At 46.0% G+C, this 21,280-nt stretch overlaps 1 protein-coding gene across 1 annotated transcript in view; it reads left to right on the forward strand.

Moving 5' to 3' along the window:
* The window catches only part of ITGA9 (integrin subunit alpha 9), an 818,222-nt gene that overhangs the window by 592,415 nt on the left and 204,527 nt on the right, over positions 1-21,280 (forward strand). The window lies entirely within an intron of this gene.

The following is a 21,280-nucleotide window of genomic DNA, read 5'->3' on the forward strand; positions in this document are numbered from 1 at the left end:
GATGGAAGCTGCAAGCACACCTTCTCAGTTAGCACGGGTCGTGTTTGTTTCATTTAACTGAACTCCTTAGCTAGCAGGGGCCCTGACTCCTGTTCAACAAACTCCTCAGCAGTCATGGACTCCTGTGCCTGTTATATGAACTCCTCAGCTGGCATGGGTCCTAGATTCTGCTCCAGTGAGCACAACTCACTTGCTCCAGTTCAATAAAATCCCCAGCTGCCAGCGGCCCTCACTTATGCTCAACGATCTCTCCAAGTAGCATGGGCTCTCGCTCCTGTTCAGTGATCTCAGGCATTGTGGCACCATGTTCATGTTCAATGAACTCCACAGCTAGCATGGGCCTTCACTACTGTTCAGTGTTCTTCTCAGATAACAAGAGTCCTCCCCTCTGTTCAATGAACCCCTCTGCTAGCATGGTCCCTGTTAGAAATTGGGTCCTTGGTTGGCAGTCAGGTTACCCCCTGTCCAAGCAAGGACCCTCACTAAGGAGAATCACCCTCAGTTAACCCACGCTCAGTCCATTGGTAGCTTGGCACGAGCAGGCAGGCTTAACTTCAGAAGCAATGTGTAAAGTATTTGTACGAACATACACAGTAACTCAGTGAAAACACTACAAAATGACACAACACAGGTTTAGAAAAATAGGGGCTACTTATCTAAACGAAACAAGACCAAAACGACAAAAATCCAACATACACCAGTTAAGTTATGAATTTTCAAAGAATAAGAGCATTAATCCTTAGAAAACAGTGAGAACGTTGTTCATGTACCAAAGTACCTGGGTAGCATCAAAATAACACCGCATGGGCGAGTTTGCACAGGAAACGGCCAGCGATGTGCCGATTTCTCACTTGCAAGTGAGACCGTGCGTCGTTCCTCCTCCGGTCGAGTCGGCGTACGTCGTTTCTCCTCTTCTGCAAGAGAGCAATGCGTCGATCCGGACAGGCACCTCGGGTCAGGGCAGGCTTTGCGTTGTTTTTCCACGCCCAGCGATGTTGCGTTGGGAATCCGGTTGCACAGTATCACAAAACTGCACTGCGTGGGGTTTGTGTCATTATCAGCATCTGTTAGCGGGTGTTGCTTGCTGTTTCTCCAGCCGCGTTGCATCGATCTTCCAGCCGCAATGCAGGTGGAGCATTGATTTCAGTCGCAAAGCCGGTGGTGCGTCATTTATCAGCTGCGTCACAGAAGTTGCATCGGATAATTCCCCGCATGGCAGTCTGTGCATCGATTTTCAGTCTTTGTCTGCCAGCTTCACCTTTCAAGGGCTCAGGACTGGATAGGGCACCACTTGGCAAGGCAAGAGTCTCAGCAGAGAGTCCAGGTGCTGGCAGGGGAAGTCTTTGATGGCCCTGAGACTTCAACAACAGGAGTCAAGCTCAGTTCAAGCCCTTTAAGATTCTTCACAAGCAGGAATGCACAACAAAGTCCAGTCTTTGTTCCCTTTCACAGGCAGAAGCAGCAACTGCAGGACAGCTCCATAAAGCACAGTCACAGGCAGGACAGCACTTCTCAGCTCTTCGGCTTGGCAGAGGTTTCTCTTGATTCCAGAAGTGATCAAATTTTCAGGGGTTTGGGACTTTTCCTATACCCCTTTCTGCCTTTGACGTAAGCCTACTTCAAAGAGAAGTCTCTGTTGTTTTCAAGCTCCTGCCTTGCCCAAGCCAGGCCCCAGACAAACACTAGGGGGTTGGAGACTGTTTTGTGTGAGGTCAGGCACAGCCCTTCCAGGTGTGACCACTCTACCCCTCCCTCCTAGCACAGATGGCTCATCAGGATATGAAGACTACATCCCAGCTCTCTTTGTGTCTCTGTCTAGAGAGAGGCGCAAACAGCCCAACTGTCAAACTGACCCAGACAGGGAATCCACAAACAAGCAGAGTCACAGAATGGTTTAAGCAAGAAAATGCCTACTTTCTAAAAGTGGCATTTTCAAACACACAATCTGAAATCAAACTTTATTAAAACATGTATTTTTTTTAATTGTGAGTACAGAGACCCTAAACTACATATTTCGTTCCGCTCCTAAAGGGAATATGCACTTTAATCATATTTAATGGCAGCCCCCATGTTAACCGATGAGAGAGATAGGCCTTGCAACAGTGAAAAACGAATTTGGCAGTATTTCACTGTCAGGACATGTAAAACACACAAGTACATGTCCCACCTTTAACATACACTGCACCCTGCCAATGGGGCTACCTAGGGCCTACCCTAGGGGTGCCTTACATGTATAAAAAGGGAAGGTTTATGCCTGACAAGTGGGTACACTTGCCAAGACAAATTGGCAGTTTAAAGCTGCACATACAGACACTGCAGTGCAGTGGCAGGTCTGAGCCATGTTTACAGGGCTACTAATGTGGGTGGCACAACCACTGCTTCAGGCCCTCTAGTAGCATTTGATTTACAGGCCCTGGGCACCTTTAGTGCACTGTACTAGGGACTTACCAGTAAATCAAATAGGCCAATCATGGAAAGCCAATTACACATACATTTTACATAGGACCACTTGCACTTTAGCACTGGATAGCAGTGGTAAAGTGCCCAGAGTAATTAAACCAGCAAAAACAGATTCCAGTACACATCAACAACCTGGGAAACAGAGGCAAAAAGTTAGGGGAGACCACGCCAAGGATGCCAAGTCTAACAGTCCCATACTCATGTTCAGTGAACTGCTTGGCTAGCAGGGCCACTGACTCCTGTTCAACAAACTCCTCAGCAAGCATAGGCTCCTGTGCCTGTTCTATGAACTGCTCAGCAAGCACGGGTCCTCGGTCCTGCTCCAGTGAGCATGACTTCCTTGCTTCTGTTCAATGAATTCCTCAGCTAGCATGAACCCTCGTCCTTTTCAATTAACTTCTCAGCTAACATGGGCCCTTATCCTGTTCAATGAAATCCCCAGCAAGCAAAGGTCCTCCGTCCTATTCAATGACCTTCTCAAGTAGCAACTGGCCTCAATGACTTCAGAAGAGCAATTCCTGGCCAACGTCCCAGTGTAACTTAACAATGTGGGGCAGACATGGTGCTGTATCTCATTTATATTTAGCATCTCATTGTTTAAGGGTGCTCCACTGTGTTTAGTTACATTTCCATCTAACTATTGTGTCCACATGTCTACCATTGACCTAACATACTTCCGCACAAGCTGCTACTCTCTCTTAAAATAGTTTCACTGTTCAGCCATTGGAAATTAAATGCACTACTGTATTCTAAATATATGTAAATTATGTTGTGATGTAATGTATCATACTTAGATTTCCACTAGGGCATGTTGTGGGCTTCATCAACTACCCAAAATAAAATTTAAATATCTAATAAATTATATATACATAAGCATGGAACCCACACTGCCGTGCACCTACTATGAAAATCTTCTTCACTGTTTCCTGCTTTTTCAAACTGTTATGCTTGGTACAAGCATCTTTATCAGGTGTTTCATACACTATTAGTCACAGTCTGTCAATATGCTGGTATGATCTTAAGGGCTGCTCTTAACAACGTATATAGCAATTTGGATAGGGATCACTCTTATCTCCTGGAAGTGTACTTAAGCCAAAAGTTACATCACAAAGAATATAATTGGGGATGCCCAAGCCCTGTGGTAGCATGTCTCAGTGACTGAAGTGCCTGATGCCAAAATGTGTATGATCATCAGGAAGTGAGATTGAATTATTTTAGGGCAAACTTGGTAATTTCTCCTTTTGTGGTGAGCACCATTAAAATTGGTAATATTTAACACACTAGTTAATTACAGTGCTTAGACACAATTAAGCTACATAGAAGCAAGATATTATTTGTGGCTGTAGCACTATTTTTCTTCTTTTTTTAGGTAGAGCACGCAAGTGCTTTGACCTGTTGTAAGTATTATGGGTTTTTTCCACACCCACCTCAAGCCCATCACTTCCACTCGTTTGTGGGGTTGCCTTTCAAAATTCCTTTGTTATAATTGGTAAATGCTTTACCTTTGTCCCTCCTTGGGGCGGTTTTGTTACCACCTTGCAGACTGCCCCCGTTAGATGGATAATAGCCCCATTGCCAATACGTTTGACTGCTAGTGAATTTTTTTTGTGTGTCTCTCCTTCACGCTCATGCTCATGGCGGCCATGGCGCTTTGAGCTGGCTTGTTTATGTCAAGTGTTTTACATTTAATTTACAATTTAAGTGACAACAAAAGTCCAGTTAGAAATTTACAATGCTAATAGTTCTAACTCGAGCAAACACAAGAACCATTACATTGCAAATGCTTGTTTAGTATTATTATTATGAGGACAAGAACAATTATAAAACATATCTCAGAGTTTATCTCCTGTTTATCGAGCATGGGCCAACGATGCAATTTCCCCCTTAGTAATCACACAGGGACCCATGTGGAATAATTGCAGAAGAAAAATAATGATTCTTGAGACACATATCCTATTTTGCACCACTTCCACAATCTCAATACATATGGATTATGTCTTCTTCCAACCCCTATGTAACACCATTTTAGTTGAACACCACCTTAATAAAAGGACTAAACTGGGAGGAGCCATCCTCTATAGACTGCTGGTGATAACTCCAAGCTGGCAGCAAATCTGTCTGCATTGCTGTCCCCTCTAAGGCTGTTGATGCTTGTACTCCTCAGATGGTGAGGAATTCCACTAGACAATTGTTATTAACAAAGTGGATTTCAAATGAGTTAAGGACAGTAAAGCAGGAATGCAAAGCTCTTGTGCATCGGTGGTGGTACTTTAAGGGCTCCGAGGACTAGCTGCCTAAAAATTGCACTAAAAGCTGATCACAAACAGCTCAGACAAGCAAAGAGATGACATATTGTACAGAGACTTGAGGAGAATAGTGGATCGTGTACGGAACTATTCAAAATAGTTAAGGAGTTGGCCCATCGTATTGCATTGAGCCAGACAGTCAAAGCTTCAGTCCTGTTCTGTAAGGAATTGGCTGCGTTCTTTAATGGGAAAATTTATACTATCTACTCGACCTTTGTAATTCAACTCCCAATAGAGGAGGACCTTTTTAGGGATACTAATCCTCACCCAGAGGCCTCATGCTACTGGGATGGGTTTTCTGACTTAACTGTGGAGATGGTGGGAAAGACAATGATAAAGGTGAAATCAGACTCACTTTTGGACCCTTGCCCTTATTTTATTTATTCTCACTTTGCCCCCATACTAAGTCCATATTTAACACTACTTTTTAATAAATCTTCGAAGGATGCAGAGTATCCTTCTGCCTGGAAGCATGTCCTGGTTTTGCCGTTGGTGAACAAAGCTAGTGATTATATTTATTTTTTGTCCAACTACCACCCTATTTCGCTTCTGCTGTGTATGGCAAAAGTTCTGGAACGATTAGTCAACATCCAACTTTCTCTTTTTTTGGAGTGTAACAATCTGCCCGATCCTTCTCAAACTGGGTTCAGATACAACAATAGCAGAGAATCCACCTTGTTGATGGTAGTGGACAGCATCAGGTCAGTGGTCAATCAGGGTAAAGCTGCAGCCCTCATCCTGTTAGACCTATCTGCTGCATTCAACACTGTTTCTCACTGTCTATAGCTGCAGAGGCTGCATGAAATATGCTTTCCCTCTACTACCTTGCAGTGGTTTGGTTTTGAGCAATAAATCTCACTTGGTACAGTTGCCTCCTTTTAAATCTAGTCCACTTCTGTTACATTGTGAGGTACCCCAGGGTTATTCTCTGAGCCCACCATGTTTAGTATATATGTGGCACCTTGGGTGAACTTTGTTAAAGCCTGGGTATTGGAGATCTTTACTTATGCTGATGATACTCAGCTGATTATTTCCCTCAATGACACCTATACTGAGACATGAGGGAATCTAATAGGCTGCCTTTCTGACGTTGCAGGGTGGATGCAGGCACACTGTCTGAAACTTGCAGACATAACTGGAATCTTGCTCTTTGGTAGGGCTTGCAGAGTTTGGAATGACTTCTGATAGCCTTTGCTGTTGGACCCAGCTCAAAAGCAAAAGAGGGTTGCTAAGAATATTGTTTTTAATTGATGACTCTCTCTCTTTGCAGGATTAGGTAAATTTTGTGTGCAAAGTTGTTTTGAAGTCCTAAGTACTCTTCACAGGCTATTTTGGTGGCTCCCCGTAGCGGGGCAGAGAAACATTGTACATGCACTGATTATGAGTAGGCTAGATTATGGCACTGTGTTGTATGTAGAAGTGGCTGACTACATATTTACGCATCTTCAGCCTATTCAAAATGTAGTGACAAGATTGATTTGTAATAGTTCCAGTAGGAGTTCAGCTACAGCCTGTTTGAATTCCCTTCACTGACTTCCTGTTCATATGAGAGCCATTTTCAAGCTACTCTGTTACACGCATAAAGCGCTGTATGACACCGGTCCAGTCATTTTGCGTGATGAGTTGCTTTTTATAAGCCAGCACATGCTCTCCATTCTTCTAAACAGGCTCTGGTATACAGTATGTGAATTAAGAAATTCTGAATCAGTGGTGGCTGTCATATATTTAGAGTAGTGGGAAGGCATTATTACAATAGTAAAAAAGGCACTTACCATCTTTAGTTGCCACAACGTCCTCCTGGCTCCTGTGTCTTCTGTCTTCGATGCTCCAGACCCAGGAACCTGCACTACCCAATCCTGGAACCGCTCTTATGCTCTTAAACAGCAAAAGAGAAGAGTCAGAACTGGAGGGAACGATTTCTCTCAGTGCTCTTAAGAACACTGGAGGCCTGTGCTTTCTCTAACCCAGACAGCTGGGTTACACAAGTTCAAAGTTTGCATGTTGCAAGACAGCCGGCCAAAGAGACATGCGCACTTTAAATATAGTTCTGCTGCCACTCACTAGCAATTGCCCCGTTGTAAGGAAATGCCTCCTTGGCATGGTTACCCCCTGACTTTTTGCCTTTGCTGATGCTATGTTTTGAATTGAAAGTGTGATGAGGCCTGCTAACCAGGCCCCAGCACCAGTGTTCTTTCCCTAACCTGTACTTTTGATTCCACAATTGGCACACCCTGGCACCCAGATAAGTCCCTTGTAACTGGTACCTCTGGTACCAAGGGCCCTGATGCCAGGGAAGGTCTCTAAGGGCTGCAGCATGTATTATGCCACCCTAGAGACCCCTCACTCAGCACAGACACACTGCTTACCAGCTTGTGTGTGCTAGTGAGAACAAAATGAGTAAGTCGACATGGCACTCCCCTCAGGGTGCCATGCCAGCCTCTCACTGCCTATGCAGTATAGGTAAGACACCCCTCTAGCAGGCCTTACAGCCCTAAGGCAGGGTGCACTATACCATAGGTGAGGGTACCAGTGCATGAGCACTGTGCCCCTACAGTGTCTAAGCAAAACCTTAGACATTGTAAGTGCAGGGTAGCCATAAGAGTATATGGTCTGGGAGTCTGTTTTACACGAACTCCACAGCACCATAATGGCTACACTGAAAACTGGGAAGTTTGGTATCAAACTTCTCAGCACAATAAATGCACACTGATGCCAGTGTACATTTTATTGTAAAATACACCACAGAGGGCACCTTAGAGGTGCCCCCTGAAACTTAACCGACTATCTGTGTAGGCTGACTGGTTCCAGCAGCCTGCCACACTAGAGACATGTTGCTGGCCCCATGGGGAGAGTGCCTTTGTCACTCTGAGGCCAGTAACAAAGCCTGCACTGGGTGGAGATGCTAACACCTCCCCCAGGCAGGAGCTGTAACACCTGGCGGTGAGCCTCAAAGGCTCACCCCTTTGTCACAGCACCGCAGGACACTCCAGCTAGTGGAGTTGCCCGCCCCCTCCGGCCCCCACTTTTGGCGGCAAGGCCGGAGAAAATAATGAGAATAACAAGGAGGAGTCACTGGCCAGTCAGGACAGCCCCTAAGGTGTCCTGAGCTGAGGTGACTCTAACTTTTAGAAATCCTCCATCTTGCAGATGGAGGATTCGCCCAATAGGATTAGGGATGTGACCCCCTCCCCTTGGGAGGAGGCACAAAGAGGGTGTACTCACCCTCAGGGCTAGTAGCCATTGGCTACTAACCCCCCAGACCTAAACACGCCCTTAAATTTAGTATTTAAGGGCTCTCCCTGAACCTAGAAATTAGATTCCTGCAACAACAAGAAGAAGGACTGCCTAGCTGAAAACCCCTGCAGAGGAAGACCAGAAGACAACAACTGCCTTGGCTCCAGAAACTCACCAGCCTGTCTCCTGCCTTCCAAAGAACTCTGCTCCAGCGACGCCTTCCAAAGGGACCAGCGACCTCTGAATCCTCTGAGGACTGCCCTGCTTCGACGACGACAAGAAACTCCCGAGGACAGCGGACCTGCTCCAAAAAGACTGCAACTTTATCCAAAGGAGCAGCTTTAAAGAACCCTGCAATCTCCCCGCAAGAAGCGTGAGACTTGCAACACTGCACCCGGCGACCCCGACTCGGCTGGTGGAGAACCAACACCTCAGGGAGGACCCCCGGACTACTCTACGACTGTGAGTACCAAAACCTGTCCCCCCTGAGCCCCCACAGCGCCGCCTGCAGAGGGAATCCCGAGGCTTCCCCTGACCGCGACTCTCTGAAACCTAAGTCCTGACGCCTGGAAAAGACCCTGCACCCGCAGCCCCCAGGACCGGAAGGACCGGACTTTCACTGCAGAAGTGACCCCCAGGAGTCCCTCTCCCTTGCCCAAGTGGAGGTTTCCCCGAGGAAGCCCCCCCTTGCCTGCCTGCAGCGCTGAAGAGATCCCTTGATCTCTCATTGACTTCCATTGCGAACCCGACGCTTGTTCTAACACTGCACCCGGCCGCCCCCGCACCGCTGAGGGTGAAATTTCTGTGTGGGCTTGTGTCCCCCCCGGTGCCCTACAAAACCCCCCTGGTCTGCCCTCCGAAGACGCGGGTACTTACCTGCTGGCAGACTGGAACCGGGGCACCCCCTTCTCTCCCTTGAAGCCTATGCGTTTTGGGCACCACTTTGAACTCTGCACCTGACCGGCCCTGAGCTGCTGGTGTGGTAACTTTGGGGTTGCTCTGAACCCCCAACGGTGGGCTACCTTGGACCAAGAACTGAACCCTGTAAGTGTCTTACTTACCTGGTAAAACTAACAAAAACTTACCTCCCCCAGGAACTGTGAAAATTGCACTGTGTCCACTTTTAAAATAGCTATTTGTGAATAACTTGAAAAGTATACATGCAATTGAAATGATTCAAAGTTCCTAATGTACTTACCTGCAATACCTTTCAAACAAGATATTACATGTTAAATTTGAACCTGTGGTTCTTAAAATAAACTAAGAAAAGATATTTTTCTATAACAAAACCTATTGGCTGGATTTCTCTCTGAGTGTGTGTACCTCATTTATTGTCTATGTGTATGTACAACAAATGCTTAACACTACTCCTTGGATAAGCCTACTGCTCGACCACACTACCACAAAATAGAGCATTAGTATTATCTCTTTTTACCACTATTTTACCTCTAAGGGGAACCCTTGGACTCTGTGCATGCTATTCCTTACTTTGAAATAGCACATACAGAGCCAACTTCCTACATTGGTGGATCAGCGGTGGGATACAAGACTTTGCATTTGCTGGACTACTCAGCCAATACCTGATCACACGACAAATTCCAAAATTGTCATTAGAAATTGATTTTTGCAATTTGAAAAGTTTTCTAAATTCTTAAAAGTCCTGCTAGGGCCTTGTGTTAGTCCCTGTTAGCATTTTCTTTTAGAGTTTAAAAGTTTGGTAAAAGTTTGAATTAGATTCTAGAACTAGTTTTAGTTTCTTAAAAAGTATTCCAACTTTTAGAAGCATAATGTCTAGCACAGATGTGAATGTGGTGGAACTCGACACCACACCTTACCTCCATCTCCAGATGAGAGAGCTAAGGTCACTCTGTAACATAAGAAAAATAACAATGGGCTCCAGACCTACCAAAGCACAGCTCCAGGAGCTGTTGGCAGAGTATGATAGAGCCAACCCCTCTGTGGATAACACAGAGGAGGATGATAGTGACTTGGAGGTTGATTCCCCACCACCAGTCCTATCTAGGGAGAACAGGGCCTCTCAAGCCCTGACTCCAAAAATAATAGTCAGAGATGCTGGCTCCCTCACAGGAGGGTCCAGCCTCTCTGAAATCACTGAGGATAACTCCAGTGAAGAGGACATCCAGTTAGCCAGGATGGCCAAAAGATTGGCTTTGGAAAAACAGATCCTAGCCATAGAAAGGGAAAGACAAGAGATGGGCCTAGGACCCATCAATGGTGGCAGCAACATAGCTAGGGTCAGAGATTCTCCTGACATGTTGAAAATCCCCAAAGGGATTGTAACTAAATATGAAGATGGTGATGACATCACCAAATGGTTCACAGCTTTTGAGAGGGCTTGTGAAACCAGAAAAGTGAACAAATCTCACTGGGGTGCTCTCCTTTGGGAAATGTTCACAGGAAAGTGTAGGGATAGACTCCTCACACTCTCTAAAAAAGATGCAGAATCTTATGACCTCATGAAGGGTACCCTGATTGAGGGCTTTGGATTCTCCACTGAGGAGTATAGGATTAGATTCAGGGGGGCTCAAAAATCCTCGAGCCAGACCTGGGTTGACTTTGTAGACTACTCAGTAAAAACACTAGATGGTTGGATTCAAGGAAATGGTGTAAATGATTATGATGGGCTGTACAATTTATTTGTGAAAGAACACCTATTAAGTAATTGTTTCAATGATAAACTGCATCAGCATCTGGTGGACCTAGGACCAATTTCTCCCCAAGAATTGGGAAAGAAGGCGGACCATTGGCTCAAGACTAGGGTGTCCAAAACTTCCACAGGGGGTGACCAAAAGAAAGGGGTCACAAAACCTCCCCAGGGGAAAGGTGGTGAGACAGCCAAAAATAAAAATAGTAAAGAGTACTCTACAGGCCCCCAAAAACCTGCACAGGAGGGTGGGCCCAGAGCCTCTTCACAAAACAATCCTGGGTACAAGGGTAAAAACTTTGATCCCAAAAAGGCCTGGTGTCGAAACTGTAGTCAGTCTGGACACCAAACTGGAGACAAGGCCTGTCCCAAGAAAGATACCACTTCTAACTCCCATCCAGCTAAAACTGGAATGGCCAGTCTCCAAGTGGGATCAACAGTGTGCCCAGAGCAAATCAGGTGTCACACTGAAGCTACATTAGTCTCTGAGGGTGGGGTGGATTTAGCCACACTGGCTGCCTGGCCCCCTAACATGCAAAAATACAGGCAGCAGCTCTTAATTAATGGGACAAGTGTAGAGGGCCTGAGGGATACAGGTGCCAGTGTCACCATGGTGACAGAGAAACTGGTTTCCCCTGGCCAATACCTGACTGGACAAACCTATCCAGTCACCAATGCTGACAATCAGACTAAAGTACATCCCATGGCAATGGTAACTTTAGAGTGGGGAGGGGTCAATGGCCTGAAACAGGTGGTGGTCTCCTCAAATATCCCAGTAGACTGTTTGCTTGCAAATGACCTGGAGTCCTCAGCATGGGCTGAGGTAGAACTGAAAACCCATGCAGCCATGCTGGGTATCCCTGAACTGGTGTGTGTCAAGACTAGGGCACAGTGCAAGGCACAGGGTGAAAAAGTAGAGCTGGAGTCTGGAAAAATGGCCCAGCCAACCAAGAGAAAAGGAAAGTCAGCTGGGAAACCAGCTGCAACACAACACCAAAAAGAGAACCTCTCTTCTCAGGAAGAAGTTCTGCCCTCTGAGGGAACTGAGCCTATGGAGCTGGAACCTTATCAGGTTGAGCTCTTGGGCCCAGGGGGACCCTCAAGGGAAGAGTTGTGTAAGGGACAAGAAACCTGTCCCTCTCTTGAAGGCCTTAGGCAGCAAGCTGCTGAAGAGTCCAAAGGCAAGAAAAATGGAACACATAGGGTCTATTGGGAAGATGGACTCCTGTACACTGAGGCAAGAGATCCCAAACCTGGTGCCACTAGGAGAGTGGTAGTGCCTCAGGGTTTCAGAGAGTTTATTCTGACCTTAGCCCATGATATTCCCCTTGCTGGGCATTTGGGACAAACCAAGACGTGGGAGAGGTTAGTCAACCACTTCTACTGGCCCAATATGTCCCAGAAGGTTAAGGAGTTTTGCCTCTCCTGCCCCACCTGTCAATCCAGTGGTAAGACAGGTGGGCACCCAAAGGCCCCCCTCATTCCACTTCCAGTGGTGGGGGTCCCCTTTGAAAGAGTGGGTGTGGACATAGTTGGTCCACTAGAACCTCCCACAGCCTCAGGAAATATGTACATCCTAGTAGTAGTGGATCATGCTACTAGGTATCCTGAAGCTTAGGTCGACTACTGCCCCTGCAGTAGCCAAGGCACTCATTGGTATCTTTACCAGAGTGGGTTTCCCTAAGGAGGTGGTGTCTGACAGAGGTACCAACTTCATGTCAGCATACCTAAAACACATGTGGAATGAGTGTGGAGTGACTTACAAATTCACTACACCATATCATCCACAAACTAATGGCCTTGTTGAGAGATTCAACAAGACATTAAAGGGCATGATCATGGGGCTCCCAGAAAAGCTCAAAAGGAGATGGGATGTCCTCCTGCCATGTCTGCTTTTCGCTTACAGAGAGGTGCCTCAGAAGGGAGTAGGATTCTCACCCTTTGAACTTCTGTTTGGCCACCCTGTAAGGGGACCACTTGCTCTTGTTAAAGAAGGCTGGGAGAGACCTCTTCATGAGCCTAAACAAGACATAGTGGACTATGTACTTGGCCTTCGCTCAAGGATGGCAGAGTACATGGAAAAGGCAAGTAAAAACCTTGAGGCCAGCCAACAACTCCAGAAGTTGTGGTATGACCAAACGGCTGAACTGGTTGAATTTCAACCAGGGCAGAAAGTCTGGGTTCTGGAGCCTGTGGCTCCCAGGGCACTCCAGGACAAATGGAGTGGCCCTTACCCAGTACTTGAAAGGAAGAGTCAGGTCACCTACCTGGTAGACCTGGGCACAAGCAGGAGCCCCAAGAGGGTGATCCATGTGAACCGCCTTAAGCTCTTCCATGACAGGGCTGATGTAAATCTGTTGATGGTAACAGATGAGGACCAGGAAGCTGAGAGTGAACCTCTCCCTGATCTCCTCTCATCAGACCCTAAAGATGGCTCAGTAGATGGAGTGATCTACTCAGACACCCTCTCTAGCCAACAGCAGTCTGACTGCAGGAAGGTCCTGCAGCAGTTTGCTGAACTCTTTTCCCTAACCCCTGGTCAGACACACCTGTGTACCCATGATGTGGACACAGGAGACAGCATGCCTGTCAAAAACAAAATATTTAGACAGTCTGACCAAGTTAAGGAAAGCATCAAGGTGGAAGTCCACAAGATGCTGGAATTGGGAGTAATTGAGTACTCTGACAGCCCCTGGGCTAGCCCAGTGGTCTTAGTCCCCAAACCTCACACCAAAGAAGGAAAGAGAGAGATGAGGTTTTGTGTGGACTACAGAGGTCTCAACTCTGTCACAAAGACAGATGCTCATCCCATTCCTAGAGCTGATGAGCTAATAGACAAATTAGGGGCTGCCAAATTCTTAAGTACCTTTGACTTAACAGCAGGGTACTGGCAAATCAAAATGGCCCCTGGAGCCAAAGAAAAGACAGCATTCTCCACACCTGATGGGCATTATCAGTTCACTGTTATGCCCTTTGGTTTAAAGAATGCCCCTGCCACCTTCCAAAGGTTGGTGAATCAAGTCCTTGCTGGGCTGGAATCCTTTAGTGCAGCTTATCTTGATGATATTGCTGTCTTCAGCTCCACCTGGCAGGATCACCTGGTCCACCTGAAGAAGGTTTTGAAGGCTCTGCAATCTGCAGGCCTCTCTATCAAGGCATCCAAATGCCAGATAGGGCAGGGAACTGTGGTTTACTTGGGACACCTTGTAGGTGGAGGCCAAGTTCAGCCACTCCAGCCTAAGATCCAGACTATTCTGGACTGGGCAGCTCCAAAAACCCAGACTCAAGTCAGGGCATTCCTTGGCTTGACTGGGTACTACAGGAGGTTTGTGAAGGGATATGGATCCATTGTGACAGCCCTCACAGAACTCACCTCCAAGAAAATGCCCAAGAGAGTAAACTGGACTGTAGAATGCCAACAGGCCTTTCACACCCTGAAACAAGCTATGTGCACAGCACCAGTTCTAAAAGCTCCAGATTACTCCAAGCAGTTCATTGTGCAAACAGATGCCTCTGAACATGGGATAGGGGCAGTTTTGTCCCAAACAAATGATGATGGCCTTGACCAGCCTGTTGCTTTCATTAGCAGGAGGTTACTCCCCAGGGAGCAGCGTTGGAGTGCCATTGAGAGGGAGGCCTTTGCTGTGGTTTGGTCCCTGAAGAAGCTGAGACCATACCTCTTTGGTACTCACTTCCTAGTTCAGACTGACCACAGACCTCTCAGATGGCTGATGCAAATGAAAGGTGAAAATCCAAAACTGTTGAGGTGGTCCATCTCCCTACAGGGAATGGACTTTATAGTGGAACACAGACCTGGGACTGCCCATGCCAATGCAGATGGCCTTTCCCGGTTCTTCCACTTAGAAAATGAAGACTCTCTTGGGAAAGGTTAGTCTCATCCTCTTTCGTTTGGGGGGGGGTTGTGTAAGGAAATGCCTCCTTGGCATGGTTAACCCCTGACTTTTTGCCTTTGCTGATGCTATGTTTTGAATTGAAAGTGTGCTGAGGCCTGCTAACCAGGCCCCAGCACCAGTGTTCTTTCCCTAACCTGTACTTTTGATTCCACAATTGGCACACCCTGGCACCCAGATAAGTCCCTTGTAACTGGTACCTCTGGTACCAAGGGCCCTGATGCCAGGGAAGGTCTCTAAGGGCTGCAGCATGTATTATGCCACCCTAGAGACCCCTCACTCAGCACAGACACACTGCTTACCAGCTTGTGTGTGCTAGTGAGAACAAAATGAGTAAGTCGACATGGCACTCCCCTCAGGGTGCCATGCCAGCCTCTCACTGCCTATGCAGTATAGGTAAGACACCCCTCTAGCAGGCCTTACAGCCCTAAGGCAGGGTGCACTATACCATAGGTGAGGGTACCAGTGCATGAGCACTGTGCCCCTACAGTGTCTAAGCAAAACCTTAGACATTGTAAGTGCAGGGTAGCCATAAGAGTATATGGTCTGGGAGTCTGTTTTACACGAACTCCACAGCACCATAATGGCTACACTGAAAACTGGGAAGTTTGGTATCAAACTTCTCAGCACAATAAATGCACACTGATGCCAGTGTACATTTTATTGTAAAATACACCACAGAGGGCACCTTAGAGGTGCCCCCTGAAACTTAACCGACTATCTGTGTAGGCTGACTGGTTCCAGCAGCCTGCCACACTAGAGACATGTTGCTGGCCCCATGGGGAGAGTGCCTTTGTCACTCTGAGGCCAGTAACAAAGCCTGCACTGGGTGGAGATGCTAACACCTCCCCCAGGCAGGAGCTGTAACACCTGGCGGTGAGCCTCAAAGGCTCACCCCTTTGTCACAGCACCGCAGGACACTCCAGCTAGTGGAGTTGCCCGCCCCCTCCGGCCCCGGCCCCCACTTTTGGCGGCAAGGCCGGAGAAAATAATGAGAATAACAAGGAGGAGTCACTGGCCAGTCAGGACAGCCCCTAAGGTGTCCTGAGCTGAGGTGACTCTAACTTTTAGAAATCCTCCATCTTGCAGATGGAGGATTCGCCCAATAGGATTAGGGATGTGACCCCCTCCCCTTGGGAGGAGGCACAAAGAGGGTGTACTCACCCTCAGGGCTAGTAGCCATTGGCTACTAACCCCCCAGACCTAAACACGCCCTTAAATTTAGTATTTAAGGGCTCTCCCTGAACCTAGAAATTAGATTCCTGCAACAACAAGAAGAAGGACTGCCTAGCTGAAAACCCCTGCAGAGGAAGACCAGAAGACAACAACTGCCTTGGCTCCAGAAACTCACCGGCCTGTCTCCTGCCTTCCAAAGAACTCTGCTCCAGCGACGCCTTCCAAAGGGACCAGCGACCTCTGAATCCTCTGAGAACTGCCCTGCTTCGACGACGACAAGAAACTCCCGAGGACAGCGGACCTGCTCCAAAAAGACTGCAACTTTATCCAAAGGAGCAGCTTTAAAGAACCCTGCAATCTCCCCGCAAGAAGCGTGAGACTTGCAACACTGCACCCGGCGACCCCGACTCGGCTGGTGGAGAACCAACACCTCAGGGAGGACCCCCGGACTACTCTACGACTGTGAGTACCAAAACCTGTCCCCCCTGAGCCCCCACAGCGCCGCCTGCAGAGGGAATCCCGAGGCTTCCCCTGACCGCGACTCTCTGAAACCTAAGTCCCGACGCCTGGAAAAGACCCTGCACCCGCAGCCCCCAGTACCGGAAGGACCGGACTTTCACTGCAGAAGTGACCCCCAGGAGTCCCTCTCCCTTGCCCAAGTGGAGGTTTCCCCGAGAAAGCCCCCCCTTGCCTGCCTGCAGCGCTGAAGAGATCCCTTGATCTCTCATTGACTTCCATTGCGAACCCGACGCTTGTTCTAACACTGCACCCGGCCGCCCCCGCGCCGCTGAGGGTGAAATTTCTGTGTGGGCTTGTGTCCCCCCCGGTGCCCTACAAAACCCCCCTGGTCTGCCCTCCGAAGACGCAGGTACTTACCTGCTGGCAGACTGGAACCGGGGCACCCCCTTCTCTCCCTTGAAGCCTATGCGTTTTGGGCACCACTTTGAACTCTGCACCTGACCGACCCTGAGCTGCTGGTGTGGTAACTTTGGGGTTGCTCTGAACCCCCAACGGTGGGCTACCTTGGACCAAGAACTGAACCCTGTAAGTGTCTTACTTACCTGGTAAAACTAACAAAAACTTACCTCCCCCAGGAACTGTGAAAATTGCACTGTGTCCACTTTTAAAATAGCTATTTGTGAATAACTTGAAAAGTATACATGCAATTGAAATGATTCAAAGTTCCTAATGTACTTACCTGCAATACCTTTCAAACAAGATATTACATGTTAAATTTGAACCTGTGGTTCTTAAAATAAACTAAGAAAAGATATTTTTCTATAACAAAACCTATTGGCTGGATTTGTCTCTGAGTGTGTGTACCTCATTTATTGTCTATGTGTATGTACAACAAATGCTTAACACTACTCCTTGGATAAGCCTACTGCTCGACCACACTACCACAAAATAGAGCATTAGTATTATCTCTTTTTACCACTATTTTACCTCTAAGGGGAACCCTTGGACTCTGTGCATGCTATTCCTTACTTTGAAATAGCACATACAGAGCCAACTTCCTACACCCGTCCCGTCCTGATGGATGGGTTGCTTAAAAATAAAAAAGGTAATAAATAAACTTTATTACCATTTTGTTTTTCAGCTGCTCTGGGGCATTTTTTTCAGCAGGGCGATGCTTCTCTGCTCTCACGGAGGAGAGCGCTCCTGTCCAGAATGGGTGGCTACTAATTTAAGTTTTTTAGGAACTTCTTACTGAAATATCCTGCCTATTAATCTACGCCTGACTTTTGATCTGTTAATTTTTCAGAATATATTGAAGACTTGACTGTTCCACTTTAATAGCTTTTGCATTGTATGGAGTTTGGGTAAATGAGGGGTAGTGCTGGTATATCTCCTAGGGAATGATCATGCTCTTTATATGTACCTTAAAATAAATAAATAAATCAACACTTAAGTAACTGTCACAGCTGATCATATTTTGTTACTTTGGTTCTTTGGGGGCTACCCCCCTAGTCATCATTATCACATCTTCTGTGCCCAATCATTAGAAAAGGTGGTTTCCAGTTAATAGTTGTTATGAATCTTGTTAACATTTTGACCAGTTTTCTCTTCCTTATTTTGGATGCTTTCTCCAATCTTCCATTGAATGTGATGAAAGGTATCTGACATTTGCGGTGTCATTATTTGTGGAGGGACCAATATCAGTGCTTGCTGATAGCAGGCCTATAACCAAATATTATGGAGCCCATTCTGGGTTAATGCACTGTGTGCACACTGGAGGGATGTCGTTGTGACCCCGCATGGATGTAATCACAGTTGGCCTTGTCTGGCCTGATGTGTTTTGATATGTCAGCTTTGGAATGTGAATTCGAAATGATCGAGCTTTACTATGGTGCTTTATGTGCTGCGATATGAAATGTTCCTTTCAAACTGACAGCCAGTTGGAATTGGAAGTCGCCTGTTGAGATATATTTAGAATTCGGGAAAAGGAAAGCTTGAAAAGTTGGTGATTAACCTCAGCATCGTTTTTTAAAGATTGTGTACTATTATTCCACTGTTTTTCCCTGTTGTTGTTGATGGTATTAAGATCACACAATTTAAATTAATTCAAACTTTAATTAGAAAACAGCATGAGATTCAGTGTTTTAATATTTACTGATGATGTAAAGTTGGGGTTGGGAGTACATGTGAAACGTGAAGCAGAACCCATGCAAACTGCAAGGTGATGTGTTGACCACTGGCCAGTGGGTAGGCACAAGACAGATGGGGTCAGTATCAAAATTAGGCCACATAAATAAGGACAAACTATAGCGGATAATATTTGACAGTATAAAGAAAGAGAGTGGCCTGAACATACTTGTACACAATAATCTAAACATGAGTACATACATCTGTGCTCCTGCTCAAAGATATGTCATGAATCTGGAGGAAGGTCTGCCAGGGAAGGCATCTTACTGCTAGTCGGTGTCCCATGCAAGCCAGAGTATAACAATTTGTACACGCTTAACCATCCTACAGAACAAGACATAATGAAGAAATGGAAAGACTTAACCCAATGATTTAAAGATATGATAGCCTTGAGTGAAGAAAATGGGCCGCACCATGGGTCTCCTCGGCAAACAGCCTGAAAACAGACATGCTGATGAGAGAAAAACCACGCTTAGTATTAAGAACTATATTACATTGTGCAGTAGTACTTCTCTTGATATTGTCTTCATGCCCCTTGTGAGAATTTTACGAAATGGTGGTTCCTAACACAGTAGGTTTAAAATTAAGAGTTCCTGAGTATGACTTCCCATTGACACTCTGATACCTGACAAGTGACCAACTCTCTGTCCCATCAGGTCAGTTAAGGGTGGTGTGTTCATCCACAAATCAGTGACTCTATTGCTAGGATACACACTGAACAAACGCATTGTGGTGACAAGCCGAATGAAGCTGATGATCAGGCACAGGCCAAAATGTGCAGGTTTTGGCGAAAACCTTTGATAAAAGATCATAACAGTTAAGAGGCTACAAGGAAAACTTTGTTTATGATGTTTAACGCTCTTTGAAAATCTCCTCTAGTTGTACCAGATAAGGTAACTGAAATAAAATGTTGTAAGGCGGCTGCTTTGGAAAGTGTTGACTAAGAGAACATTAATCTGAAAAGACTGAAACTATTAATAAATAAAAAGGGAATTCTGTGCGGTGCAATACATGTGAGAATAGGCGCAATACAAATACAAATAGACATTTAAATAAAGTGAAACCACCAGTGACGTGAGTACACCCGGACCACTGCAGGAAGTAACAGATTTGTTAAACATGTTGTGGACAGTGAACAAAAAGCCTTTAGCACAAAGTAACTGCCTCTGCGTAATGCTCAATATGGGCCTGATTCACAAAAAACTTGGGAAACTGCAGGCGGTGATCTCCGCTTTTGTTGGGTGTGATTTTCCAACTTTCTGGAATCCACAAACATTCTTTGCTGTAAATCAGGAAAGTTGCTTCAGGCACAGGTTTCCAAACGTACCTCTGTGACGTTTATGTGACATTCCAGGTGGATCATATTCTTGGTGTGTGGAGTTCTTCATAGCAGACAACTCTTCACAGTGGAAAAACGATTTCCAGACCAAATACAGTTTCTCTCCGCAGGGGGAAAATATTTTTTCCTGTGTAGAAACCCCTTCTCTTATACATCCCCTAAATCTGGGGTGATTCATTGCTCTCCCATACTCGGAAAGGTATTTACACCAGCCCTTGACTGAAATAGAAATCCTACAATTCTGGAGTTTGAAAAGGGATGTAGAGGAGTTTGTGAATGCTAACAAACGTACATGTTTGTGAATGTTCACAGACTTACAAGACTAACCACCTTCCAATGCTTCCATCTACCAAGGTTACCCCTGGAGCACCCACTTTGCCACCCTTTGAGTGGAATTTACAGGTGTGGAGAACTCTTCGTGCGAGAGATCTCCAGACACCTAAATGGTAACATCTGCTGGGAGTCCCTTGCTGAATCCCTTGAGTAAGTGAGATGAATTCACTTGTAAATGTCCCTATGTGGCAGAATTTACCTTAGTCACTAGTGCCCTTTGTGTTTATTTAGTTTTAGCAGCTTTATAAAAGCCAAGCAGATCCCACGGGCTATCTGAACTCTGCAAAGACGGATCAGTGGGATTAGTTGTTCTGAGACATACCTTGATCTACTGCTCTTAAATTTAAATCCTGACAAGATTGACTTAGCCTACCATTTTTATGACGTTAGTAAAGTGAGAACCATTATCCTGTGTGCCAGCAAAACCTGCTAGTTTCAGTAGTTAGAAATGCCAAAGTGTGGTATGAAACAAGCAAACAAGTTACTATTTTATACATATCACAGAGCAGGAAGCCCATAGACCACAGATTAGGATACGTTTCACACAGTCAAATGTATGACAGAGCATTTTTTTAGACTTGAAATATTGATAGTTTGTACCACATTTGTAGAGGACCTGGAGTTGGAGGTGAGATTGACAAAAAAAAGAAGAATCTAGCTGTAGTACAGTTTTAGAGGTTAATACTAATAAGATTATAGGAACCATGCCCATCTTATCTTAATAGGTCTTTTTCTGACTTGAAACAAAGAGACTTTACAACACAAAGCGTAGGAACATTAACTGAGTAACACAGAGACTAAACCTCACTGTCCTTTGGTTAGATATTTGCTATTTAACAGTAGATGCCTATAATTGTCAACAGGAGAAGATGTAAGTCTCACCCAGACAGTTGTACGTTTAATGAGACTATTTTGTGTCTCTTGTCACTATGATGATGTAGTAGAGACAATATACTAGTGTTCAGCATTTGAAAAACAACATATGACTTAATTAGCACCTTAAAATTGTGCATGTAACACATACAATGATGATATTCGGCTTTTTGCTGGGAACGTATCTGGGTTTGACTGGTCGTAGTAACTTGCAGCCTGGAATGGGCGCACAATTCATACTAAAACGTGAGCATGTGCCTACAGCTCTGACACTGTGCGGCCGGTGCAGCGGGTCCCCAGCAACCTGTGGTTAAACAGTGCACGAGACTTGGAATAG

Source organism: Pleurodeles waltl, chromosome 2_1, assembly GCF_031143425.1.
Source record: "Pleurodeles waltl isolate 20211129_DDA chromosome 2_1, aPleWal1.hap1.20221129, whole genome shotgun sequence".
Taxonomy (NCBI): domain Eukaryota; kingdom Metazoa; phylum Chordata; class Amphibia; order Caudata; family Salamandridae; genus Pleurodeles; species Pleurodeles waltl.